The sequence below is a fragment of the Ornithodoros turicata genome, chromosome 6, assembly GCF_037126465.1.
Source record: "Ornithodoros turicata isolate Travis chromosome 6, ASM3712646v1, whole genome shotgun sequence".
NCBI classification, from domain to species: domain Eukaryota; kingdom Metazoa; phylum Arthropoda; class Arachnida; order Ixodida; family Argasidae; genus Ornithodoros; species Ornithodoros turicata.
The window spans coordinates 66,916,985-66,930,400 of NC_088206.1; positions in this window are offsets into that span (position 1 = coordinate 66,916,985).

A 13,416-nucleotide genomic window follows, 5' to 3' on the forward strand; every position below is an offset into this window, starting at 1 on the left:
AAGAACAGGTTAGGTTTACCTTTTTTGCCCGTCTTGGCGAAAAAATAAAAGCGCTCCGATCGAGCCGAAATTGAGCACAGATAATCAACAGGAACTGCCCTTTAATTTCAGCAGGAGAGTGGGTTTGAAATGACACCTTCGAATTTTAGCCTTAAAAAACACCAAGGGGTTAGGCTTACCTTTTTTTCCCATTTTTGGCGAAAAAATAAAAGTGATCCGATGGAACCGAAATTCAGCACAGAGGATCAGCAGGAACTGCCCTTTAAAGTCAGCAAGGTAAGTGGGTTAGAAATGACACCTTTGAATTTTGGCCTTAAAAAACACCGAAGGGTTAGGATTACCGTTTTTGCCAGTTTTGGCGAAGAAATAAAAGTGCTCCGATCGAACCGAAATTCGGCAGAGATAATCAGCAGGAACTGCCCTTTAATTTCAGCAGGTAAGTGGGTTAGAAATGAGACCTTCGAATTTTGTCCTCAAAAAACACCAAGGGGTTAGGCTTACCTTTTTTTCCCATTCTTGGCGAAAAAATAAAAGTGCTCCGATGGAGCCGAAATTGAGCACAGATGATCAGCAGGAACTGCCCTTTAATTTAAGCAAGAAAGTGGGTTCGAAATCAGACCTGCGAATTTTGGCATGAGAAAACACCAAAGGGTTAGGCTTACCTTTTTCCCCATTTTTGGCGAAAAAAATCAAAGTGCTCCGATCGACCCGAAATGGAGCACAGATAATCAGCAAGAACTGCCTTTAATTCCATCAGGTAAGTGTGTTCGAAATCAGACCTTCGCCTTCACCTTCACCTGCTTCAAAGAAACAAGACTTATATGTTATCGTAAACACCTAGTTGCATTGAAAGGCCGCACAGTGCTTTCATTGGCGAGTCTCTCACCCTGAAGGAAGGACATCACTTTCTATGTGACATTAATAAGGATAAGTAATGAGGATAAACTAGGCTGTGAGAACTACAGAATATACGGAGTACGCGGCTGCCGTACTATGATCTCAAATAAGAATTGTCAGTTGCTCTGTGGGGATAAATCATGGAAATTAGAAGAAAAAGCCCCGCTTGGGGGTTCAGGAGGCTATGCAGCGAGCGCCATCTGTTATGCCAAGAATTAATCTTCGCGATAGAGGCCAGGGGTTGCGTTGATAACCCTCAGTTGATAAGGAATTGGTGACACGGTTGTGCTCGTGGGTGGGTATAGCTCAGTGGGTTCGGCGTTTGCCTTCTGCACAGAAAGACCCTGGTTCGAAACAGGATCTCTCTGAGTAAGGTTCGGGGGTAGAAACTGGTTAAATGTGAGGGTTAGATGTAAAGGAGGGGTAATTGGGGGACAGGAAGAAGGAACCTAGGAGAGAGGGTGGGTCCGATAGGAGGAGGTGCGGCGGGAGTGCTCGCGAGGAGGCCCCGAGGGTGTGTTACGTGACCCTCGGGGCCACCGATGACCGGGTCCCCCCCCGGTTAGTTGCCTCATCCGGTAACTGGCCGCGGCGTCATTTCAGGGATTCTCACCACGGTTATGAAACCTGGTCGGCTCTTTCTTTCGCTGCAGAACCAGAAGAGACTGGACGCATAAAAGGACCAGACTACCTGTGTTTCTGGCTGCGGCGGTGTGAACTTGTCATGTACCGACTTCCCCAACTTCGGACCCTCAGTGACCAGACTACCGTTGTCTCCAGAGAAGCTTGCGAGAGCTGAATTCCAACATATCTTGGACATCAGTATCGCTCGTCTTTCCTCTGGAAGTATTTTGGCTGGCCGTATTGCTCCGCCTGACCACCAGATTCGACCACTTGCAGCACGATATAGTTGGCCTATTGCCACATACTGTTCTCCATCACTGTTCTCCATCCACCGTTGTCCTCCTCTGTACCTGCCACCGTTCTCCTCCAGCGATCCTGTGCTGTGTTCGGACAAGTTGGTCACACCCCATTGACCTCGGATTGGGACGTCAATACACCTGGATTTTCATCGATCGACCCGAAACTGAGAAAACACCAAAAAATACTCACACACAAAACACACCAAGGGGTTACGTGATGATCAGCAGGAGCTGCCCTTTAATTTCAGCAGGAAAGTAGGTTCGAAATCAGACCTTCGAATTTTGGAACGAAAAAACACCAAGGGCTTCCCTTTTTTCCCAGCCAAAAATTAAGTGCTCAGATCGAGCTAAAATTGCGCATAGATACTCAGCAGGAGCTGCCCTTTAATTTTAGCCCAAAATTTGTGCAGAAATAGGACTCTCGATTTTTGACCCGAAAAAACCCCAAGGGGTTAGGCGTACCTTTTTTTCCAGCCAAAAATTAAAAGTGCTCAGATCGAGCTAAAAATGCGCATAGATACTCAGCAGGAGCTGCCCTTTAATTTTAGCCCAAAATTTGTGCAGAAATAGGACTTTCGATTTTTGACCCGAAAAAACCCCAAGGGCTTACCTTTTTTTCCAGCCAAAAATTAAAAGTGCTCAGATCGAGCTAAAAATGCGCACAGATACTCAGTAGGAGCTGCCCTTTAATTTCAGCAGGAAAGTAGGTTCGAAATCAGACCTTCGATTTTTGACCCGAAAAAACCCCAAGGGGTTAGGCTTACCTTTTTTTCCAGCCAAAAATTAAAAGTGCTGAGATCGAGCTAAAAATGCGCATAGATACTCAGCAGGAGCTGCCCTTTAATTTCAGCAGGAAAGTAGGTTCGAAACCAGACCTTCGATTTTTGACCCGAAAAAACCCCAAGGGGTTAGGCTTACCTTTTTTTCCAGCCAAAAATTAAAAGTGCTCAGATCGAGCTAAAAATGCGCATAGATACTCAGCAGGACCTGCCCTTTAATTTTAGCCCAAAATTTGTGCAGAAATAGGACTTTCGATTTTTGACCCGAAAAAACCCCAAGGGGTTAGGCTTACCTTTTTTCCAGCCAAAAATTAAAAGTGCTCAGATCGAGCTAAAAATGCGCATAGATACTCAGCAGGAGCTGCCCTTTAATTTTAGCCCAAAATTTGTGCAGAAATAGGACTTTCGATTTTTGACCCGAAAAAACCCCAAGGGGTTAGGCTTACCTTTTTTTCCAGCCAAAAATTAAAAGTGCTCAGATCGAACTAAAAATGCGCACAGATACTCAGTAGGAATGGCCCTTTAATTTTAGCCCAAAATTTGTGCAGAAATAGGACTTTCGATTTTTGACCCGAAAAAACCCCAAGAGGCTTACCTTTTTTTCCAGCCAAAAATTAAAAGTGCTCAGATCGAGCTAAAAATGCGCATAGATACTCAGCAGGAGCTGCCCTTTAATTTTAGTCCAAAATTTGTGCAGAAATAGGACTCTCGATTTTTGACCCGAAAAACCCCAAGGGGTTAGGCTTACCTTTTTTTCCAGCCAAAAATTAAAAGTGCTCAGATCGAGCTAAAAATGCGCATAGATACTCAGCAGGAGCTGCCCTTTAATTTTAGCCCAAAATTTGTGCAGAAATAGGACTTTCGATTTTTGACCCGAAAAAACCCCAAGGGGTTAGGCTTACCTTTTTTTCCAGCCAAAAATTAAAAGTGCTCAGATCGAACTAAAAATGCGCACAGATACTCAGTAGGAATGGCCCTTTAATTTTAGCCCAAAATTTGTGCAGAAATAGGACTTTCGATTTTTGACCCGAAAAAACCCCAAGAGGCTTACCTTTTTTTCCAGCCAAAAATTAAAAGTGCTCAAATCGAGCTAAAAATGCGCATAGATACTCAGCAGGAGCTGCCCTTTAATTTTAGTCCAAAATTTGTGCAGAAATAGGACTCTCGATTTTTGACCCGAAAAACCCCAAGAGGCTTACCTTTTTTTCCAGCCAAAAATTAAAAGTGCTCAGATCGAGCTAAAAATGCGCATAGATACTCAGCAGGAGCTGCCCTTTAATTTTAGCCCAAAATTTGTGCAGAAATAGGACTCTCGATTTTTCACCCGAAAAAACCCCAGGGTTTTTTTTTTCAGCCAAAAATTAAAAGTGCTCAGATCGAGCTAAAAATGCGCATAGATACTCAGCAGGAGCTGCCCTTTAATTTTAGCCCAAAATTTGTGCAGAAGTAGGACTTTCGATTTTTGACCCGAAAAAACCCCAAGGGGTTAGGCTTACCTTTTTTTCCAGCCAAAAATTAAAAGTGCTCAGATCGAGCTAAAAATGCGCATAGATACTCAGCAGGAGCTGCCCTTTAATTTTAGCCCAAAATTTGTGCAGAAATAGGACTTTCGATTTTTGACCCGAAAAAACCCCAAGGGGTTAGGCTTACCTTTTTTTCCAGCCAAAAATTAAAAGTGCTCAGATCGAACTAAAAATGCGCACAGATACTCAGCAGGAGCTGCCCTTTAATTTCAGCAGGAAAGTAGGTTCGAAATCAGACCTTCGATTTTTGACCCGAAAAAACCCCAAGGGCTTACCTTTTTTTCCAGCCAAAAATTAAAAGTGCTCAGATCGAGCTAAAAATGCGAACAGATACTCAGCAGGAGCTGTAGGAAAGTAGGTTCGAAATCAGACCTTCGATTTTTGACCCGAAAAAACCCCAAGGGGTTAGGCTTACCTTTTTTCCAGCCAAAAATTAAAAGTGCTCAGATCGAGCTAAAAATGCGCATAGATACTCAGCAGGAGCTGCCCTTTAATTTTAGCCCAAAATTTGTGCAGAAATAGGACTTTCGATTTTTGGCCCGAAAAAACCCGAAGGGGTTAGGCTTACCTTTTTTTCCAGCCAAAAATTAAAAGTGCTCAGATCGAGCTAAAAATGCGCATAGATACTCAGTAGGAGCTGCCCTTTAATTTCAGCAGGAAAGTAGGTTCGAAATCAGACCTTCGATTTTTGACCCGAAAAAACCCCAAGGGGTTAGGCTTACCTTTTTTTCCAGCCAAAAATTAAAAGTGCTCAGATCGAGCTAAAAATGCGCATAGATACTCAGCAGGAGCTGCCCTTTAATTTTAGCCCAAAATTTGTGCAGAAATAGGACTCTCGATTTTTCACCCGAAAAAACCCCAGGGTTTTTTTTTTCAGCCAAAAATTAAAAGTGCTCAGATCGAGCTAAAAATGCGCATAGATACTCAGCAGGAGCTGCCCTTTAATTTTAGCCCAAAATTTGTGCAGAAATAGGACTCTCGATTTTTCACCCGAAAAAACCCCAGGGTTTTTTTTTTCAGCCAAAAATTAAAAGTGCTCAGATCGAGCTAAAAATGCGCATAGATACTCAGTAGGAGCTGCCCTTTAATTTCAGCAGGAAAGTAGGTTCGAAATCAGACCTTCGATTTTTGACCCGAAAAAACCCCAAGGGGTTAGGCTTACCTTTTTTTCCAGCCAAAAATTAAAAGTGCTCAGATCGAGCTAAAAATGCGCATAGATACTCAGCAGGAGCTGCCCTTTAATTTTAGCCCAAAATTTGTGCAGAAATAGGACTTTCGATTTTTGACCCGAAAAAACCCCAAGGGGTTAGGCTTACCTTTTTTTCCAGCCAAAAATTAAAAGTGCTCAGATCGAGCTAAAAATGCGCATACATACTCAGTAGGAGCTGCCCTTTAATTTCAGCAGGAAAGTAGGTTCGAAATCAGACCTTCGATTTTTGACCCGAAAAAACCCCAAGGGCTTACCTTTTTTTCCAGCCAAAAATTAAAAGTGCTCAGATCGAGCTAAAAATGCGAACAGATACTCAGCAGGAGCTGTAGGAAAGTAGGTTCGAAATCAGACCTTCGATTTTTGACCCGAAAAAACCCCAAGGGGTTAGGCTTACCTTTTTTCCAGCCAAAAATTAAAAGTGCTCAGATCGAGCTAAAAATGCGCATAGATACTCAGCAGGAGCTGCCCTTTAATTTTAGCCCAAAATTTGTGCAGAAATAGGACTTTCGATTTTTGACCCGAAAAAACCCGAAGGGGTTAGGCTTACCTTTTTTTCCAGCCAAAAATTAAAAGTGCTCAGATCGAGCTAAAAATGCGCATAGATACTCAGTAGGAGCTGCCCTTTAATTTCAGCAGGAAAGTAGGTTCGAAATCAGACCTTCGATTTTTGACCCGAAAAAACCCCAAGGGGTTAGGCTTACCTTTTTTTCCAGCCAAAAATTAAAAGTGCTCAGATCGAGCTAAAAATGCGCATAGATACTCAGCAGGAGCTGCCCTTTAATTTTAGCCCAAAATTTGTGCAGAAATAGGACTCTCGATTTTTCACCCGAAAAAACCCCAGGGTTTTTTTTTTCAGCCAAAAATTAAAAGTGCTCAGATCGAGCTAAAAATGCGCATAGATACTCAGCAGGAGCTGCCCTTTAATTTTAGCCCAAAATTTGTGCAGAAATAGGACTCTCGATTTTTCACCCGAAAAAACCCCAGGGTTTTTTTTTTCAGCCAAAAATTAAAAGTGCTCAGATCGAGCTAAAAATGCGCATAGATACTCAGTAGGAGCTGCCCTTTAATTTCAGCAGGAAAGTAGGTTCGAAATCAGACCTTCGATTTTTGACCCGAAAAAACCCCAAGGGGTTAGGCTTACCTTTTTTTCCAGCCAAAAATTAAAAGTGCTCAGATCGAACTAAAAATGCGAACAGATACTCAGCAGGAGCTGCCCTTTAATTTCAGCCCAAAATTTATGCAGAAACAGGACCTTCGATTTTTGACCCGAAAAAACCCCACTTACCTTTTTTTCCAGCCAAAAATTAGAAGTGCTCAGATCGAACTAAAATTGCGCACAGATACTCAGCAGGAATCGCCCTTTAAATTTAGCAGGTAAGTGGGCCAGCAGCAAGCCTACCCATTTCTAAACCCTTATGCTCATTTTCTCTTTATGGCATAGCATAGTGGCCGCTGCCAATGGCATCAGCTGCAATGGGTGTCTTGAAGGGATGGTACGACGAAGTCTCGAAGAAGTCTACTAATCGGAAACCTTACTTACCATTGAGTGGCAAATGCGAAGAAAGGACAACAAAGACAGTCTTTACTTTGTCCACTTTTATTTACATAATATAGAACGAAATATGTCCGGATTACAAACATCCGCTTGGTCCTTGGTCAGACATCTAGTCTTGATGAGTATAATAGAAAGGACTTAGATGTGTTCTCATATCCGAGAGCTATGGCTAGCATGTCAACACCTAACTGCCGTGTCACGTGCTATAACTAGAGTGCTCAATCACTTGCTATCTGTTGGATATTGGGACACGAGCCGTTCAACCAAGGTACGGCTATGCTCTCAGAAAAATGAGCAATGTCGGACACGGGTAAGCTGTCAAGTACAAGATCGACACATTCAAAGAGCTAGATTATTAAATCGTATATTTGTGCCCATTAGGACTAACATGGTGGCATATACGGGAAATCACAAGTACAGACTTTTCAGTGAATTAGCACAGGCAATGCAGACCCTCTAGAAAATTAGACTCTTGCGATTAATATTTTGCTATAATGTTTTTAATTTTGAATATATTAACTTTCTGATTAGTTTTCGAAGAACCTACTTTGCAGACACCTAGGAAGATCGCGAAGAAAAAAAGATGGCGGGTGGGAAGGGAGGGGATGCTAGAGGAAGTTACGAGAACCCCGGGGACTTTGTGTGTGCACACCTTTCATCTAGGGTCAAAGATAGGATAGGTGCCTGCAAAGCAGAAAACAAGCGCAACAGCAACAGCCTCGAATTTAGAAGGGTCAGCAAAATCTGTGCAAGCTAGCAGTTATACAAACCTACGTTGTTCCCGTCTAAATTTATACAATGCTAAGGCGGCGACTACTCTAACGGAAGCGCGCTGTGTTCCGATGATGGAGGGTCCAGCTTGGGGGCCACGGGGGTGGTCAGCCAGCCAGAGAGTAGGACCGAAGCCTATTGAGGAAGAATTGGAATTAACGCTTTGGCGAGTGGAAAAAGAAATCGTTGATCGCGAGGTAACAGCTAGGTTTTTATCGAGCTAGTCATGGAAAAAGAAGAGCGAGCAACGCACAAAGACTGCTTCGTCAATGCTAAAAAAAAGAACAATGAACTGAACTTCAGAGTATAACAGTAGACTAGTGGTCTTACTCAGTGGGGAATAGGGCATGAAATATTTGAGCTCAATTACTGAGACTGGAATAGGGCCCTAGGTTGCACTGTTGGTAGTTGACTTAATTTGCACAACTACCACACGCAGGAGTAATTCCAGCCCCATTTGCGATGTCTTAGAATTTATTTGGTGTGCTAGGGGAGTAAACATCGTCGTCATTGATCCACAATTTACTTTTTTTAGAGTGCTTGTAAAATTGGGGGTGTTACATTCACGGTATTGTTGTTTCCTCGTATCGGAAGCGAAACTATAAGATGAAGGATCCAAGACAATTCAACCGTCCGATTACAAGACTAACGCGAGGCTCTGAAATCGGAATACATCGAGTAATTAATGAACCACGATAGCTCGAAAGAGATGCGGCTCGTCACGAAAAACTCTGTTCGCATGTAGTACAGGCCACGGAAAGGCCCAGGCACGGAACACGCGAGCGGTGTATTTTCTCAATCTGCGCGGCACCCTAGCGGCAGGCGGACTTGTTCACCCGTTCAGAGGGGTGGATGATTGCGCCGGCAGAGACACCAATAGACCTCTACCCGAGAAACGTCGAACAGACAGACAGTTGTAGACAGACAAATCGAAACAAATCGGAAGGGGAGGGCCCGGTTCCACGAATGGGCTCTTGTTCGCTGCCTCCTACTGAAAGAAAAGTAGGACCGAAGGTCGAGTCCATTTCAGGGACCATCGGAATCCCCTCAAGACAGTGACTTCGTGCGCGACCTTGTCCGCCCCTCCCCCCCCCCCCCTCTAGATTCGAGCGTAGTTCAACTCTCGCCAAATTGGTGGCGCTGTCGAACAGTATGACGTCATTTGTCTAGAAACAGGAAGAGGTATATTCAAACCACTTTTCGAGCACATTACGATACTACCGCGGTGTGTCGCTACGAGCGCACTCGCTCACCCCTCTGAACGAGTAAACGAGCCCATTTCCGCTCGCCGGTGGGGTGTCGCGCACCGAGGAGATAATACACCGCTCGCATGTTCCTTAAACTTTTGTCAGGACGTCTACCATTTTTACTTTGAACACCGGCACGAACAGTCTTTCGCATGACTGCCCCAGTGGGGATAGGAAGGCAGGCCACGTGACCTCACCTTGGAAGGAGATCTTCGCGGAGACATTGCAGGCCTAGCGGAGTCCCGGATGTTCCAACGGGCTGTAGTCAGACCAGGCCAGAAGAAACTGCCGGAGGTCCCGCGGGAACTTCACAGGTCAGGAAAAAGCAGCGGCTTGGAACGGTCAGCACCCACCGGAACCTGAAACTAAAGAACTTGTGAAAGCAGGGGGGCCCCCCTATTCTCGTCAAAGTAATTGACCTCGATTACTTTGGCGTGAAGAACAGAAGTGAATGTCATGCGTCGTCAACCAATAGTCGATCTCTTGATCCTGCAGTCTTCGTGATAAAGTAGGCAAAGAACGAAAGAGTGCTGGATCAAGTGCTCCACTATTGGTTGAGGGCGTGCGACATTCATCTCTGTTCTTCACGTAGTGACCAATGACAGGCGGCACACGACGTAATCGAGGTGGATTACTTTGACGAGAATAGGGCCCCAGAATGCACAAAGAGAAGCAGGTGCGCACGTTGCAAATTCGTAACTGGCGTAAAAAATAAAAATTTGAAGCCTCCCTTGCAACGTTTTAGAGCAAGTTCGATGCAATCATTTAATAACAAAAATAAAATTGTGCTGATCTCAGGAACTTCAAATAAACGTTTACCTTGTCTTACCGTTTCCATTGCAGTTTTTCCACAGCCGAAAATTTAAATGCTCTCATACCTTACCATGGCCTTTGCACGTTTCTAATGTCGTATCTGAAAGCTAAAAAAGCGTCAGTGCTGCGGAACTGCGCAGGGCATATACTTACTGTTTTACACACGAGCGTGACAAATGAAAGCCATACACGGTATGGTACAATGTACACTTATTGCGAATTCGTACGACGAAGGTCGGCATTGACGCGCAAGTGGGTCTTAAAAAGGCCACCTCGAAAATGCTGAGCAAGCGAAACAGCGGGGGAAAAAAACACGTTGCAACTGTAAACAAGATGTACTTTGCGTACAAATTCACAGTTGTGACAGAATAGCGCGTTTGTCTGTGGGAGCACACGTTCGCATGGGCGCCCACAGCGCATATCGTATACGAAGAAAAGCAGAACTTCTCAACTACTTTTACAAGTCGGCGGGTTCTTGGGTAGCGGCTACGCAAGTCGGTATGTATGACTATAGTATACGTATTGAATACATGAGTACACATTACGTCCCCCCTTTTCGTAGAAGGTTGCAAAGCCCCACGACCCTGAAGTTCTAATGGAGAATCCAGGGAAGCAGAGTGCAACGATGAACAATCATTTAAGTTGAAATCAGGTACAGTTTATGGCGTGCAGTGGTTTATCCAGAATCGTGAGCACGAGGTGGGTGTTCCAAAATGGGGAGGGAAGACTTATTAGGACGGTAGACTATAAAAAGCTGAGTCAAAGGGTCTTCCACTAGGGGTGCACAGGAAAGAAAGGCAAGGGGGTTGTAGGATATCTGGATAAATCACTTGTAGTATGGCGAGAGCTTAAACTATTATGTCTCGTAGAGCTTAAACTATTATGTCTCGTAGAGCTTAAACTATTATGTCTCGTAGAGCTTAAACTATTATGTCTCGTAGAGCTTAAACTATTATGTCTCGTAGAGCTTAAACTATTATGTCTCGTAGAGCTTAAACTATTATGTCTCGTAGAGCTTAAACTATTATGTCTCGTAGAGCTTAAACTATTATGTCTCGTAGAGCTTCTTTAGAAACAGTAGAGGCAAACGCCAACAAGCAATCGTACTTTTTACTCAAAAGCGGAAGCCATGGTTTTCAAATTATTAGACTGAGGCCCTACATTTGGGCAGCACATCACACGGAAAACACTCTGGTCTCGGCATTAAGTCTTACTTAAACGAATCATGCGCCCAGGGTCTGTACCTCTACAGGGTCCCCTTACCTTGCAATGTGCAAGACTTTATGAAACCTTTAATTCCCTGTCTATTTTCACCGCTCCGCATCCAAAGGCGAACACCCGGACTACGATTGCCTAAGGCTAGCGCCCGTCCCTTCCTCACAGCTGATGATGATGATGGTTTTACGTTTTTGGATACAATAACATCGGAGTCCTCACAGCTGAGACTCTCGCCGCTTTTCACAACACCACTCACCTTTGACCACCCAAGCGTACGAGGCCCACAATGCAATCGTAAGCCCTCCCAACCCGGCCCTGTGTACCATAGCGCACCCAGAGTCTGCTGAATACGACCGATTCAGCAGAAAGTGAGTGCGTGTGTGTGTGAGGCGTCGGCATTGGAGGGCAGCGGTGAAGACGCGCGACGAAAGCTGAACTATCAGAGGGATGCAAGACATCGCGGTGGGTCCAGTGTGGTGTAGGGTGAACATAGTGTGAACAATGTTAACACTCGTCAATTCCCATCGTGGCCAACAGGGAAACAATTTGAACTGGTGGCAAAACCAGTAGAGGGCGACAACCGCCACGCGCCTAAGCTCCACCCATTGCAACGCGCTTAAGTCTACAGCTATAGAGACCAGAGCAAGTCTTGGACTTCGCGTGCCAGCGTGCCAAGGGTTGTATACGACATCTCATAGTAGCCAGTACGCAAAGTGGGAACGCGGCACGTTTTATCGCAAAATTCATCCTGATCGCTAATCTTCTGCTGAAAAGGTGACGTACGGTACAGTGGTCATACTAAACACGAGTGACGTCTTGGTCAGAGACGTGGAGCTGCTTGCAGCACAACCGCCGTTAATGAACAACTGGAAGACGACGACGTCGAAGTTCCGATAAGGGTCAAGGCGATGTGGAGTAGATAACCTAACAAGACTGCATTGATTAGAAGAGGATGAACGTTACGTGTCAGGCTAGGTGTTAAGACCTGAAGACTGATGGGGGAACGGACAGTAAATAGTCCGCACGCCAGAAAGACAGGTCCTGGCGTCTGTTTGGTCTCTGACCAAGCGCAGTTGCTAGACAATGCAAGGCTAGATCTGCGATAAAGTTTTGCGTGCAGCTTAGAATGTTCCCACATCGGAAGACCGACGGAATTTTGGAACGGTGACGGTTGCGGAGTATTAAAATCTGTGGGCTACTACGAAATGGTCGTGTCTATCCTGACAAGAATAAGCTAGCTCACTGACGAAATAAAAACTTGCTAAACCCTCGATTTAAAAAAAAAATTGAAGCTATAGCGCGAATCCAACTCAATGACTTTCTACACAGCGATAAGAGGCAGGTAACTATCGAACTTGCTATGAAGCAAGATGGAGTTTTTATGGCGCACACGCAACCAAGGGGGGATCAGTTAAGGGCTCAGTAGAGAATTACGACGTCACGAAGTCAGACTAAGTGTCGTGAAAGCTTGCATCAAACGACACGGTGCACCTATACCCTTTGGCACGCTGGAGACAAGAGAACTTCCCCCTGCTCTTACGGTTCCTCGACCAAGCCGAAATCCACACCCGTCTACAGGCCACGACGTTAATTCTAACCGGTATTCAGTAACAGCATTTCACCAGCTCCCTTGAGGGTGCGAGGAACCAGTCCGTGTTTGGCTATGAAAGAACTTAACCCCGCCTGACCGTCACCGGCGATCCATCGTAGGCAGAGTAGCTCCAACGACGTCACTGCGTAGTCTCCAAGGTACACACACAACACATCCAGCGAAGATGTCGCACACGCACACACTGACACACACACAGCACATCCAGCGAAGAACCACGTGGTAGCACACGCAGAAGACAAACAGAGAATCCTGAAAAAGACCAAGACTTTAGGCACTCCGAAAATTCCTTCAGCATTTGTACCGCTATGCCAAACAGGTGACCTCGGGAACGCTAAGTTGAAGTTACGATACGACATTCGTCAACACTTTGAAATAGGGACAGTTTTCTTTTTCCGACAGGCAAACGGTCAAAACACGCCGCGAAATTCTAGTAAAAGGCACCGCCAACAACCCAGTCCAGGACTGCCACACCCCCTTGAAGACTTGAGAAACGTTCGGGAAGAACAAAAGCGGGCATCAACTTACCAGGCGACAGCAGGAGAAAGAAGCCTAACGTCGGATGCGGCGCTTGATATACCCAGGGGTGTTCGACGTCACCAGCCTCTGAGACAAATTACGGTGATCGGTTAGGAATACGACGTGAGTCGGCCGAAGATGCAAAGTAAGGGGGCGTCTACGAGGGATTGAAGGAAAATTTTGAAGAAAAAAAAAAAGGAGGAACTGTTAGCGTTATCACGCGCGACGATCGGGCCATCGCAAGCGAGAGAAATGCTATCAGGACATGACTGTACCAATGTGTGTGTGCGTGTGTTAATTAATAATTGGGTGTTTACGTCGCGAGACAACTGAGGTGTGCGTGTGTGTTTCG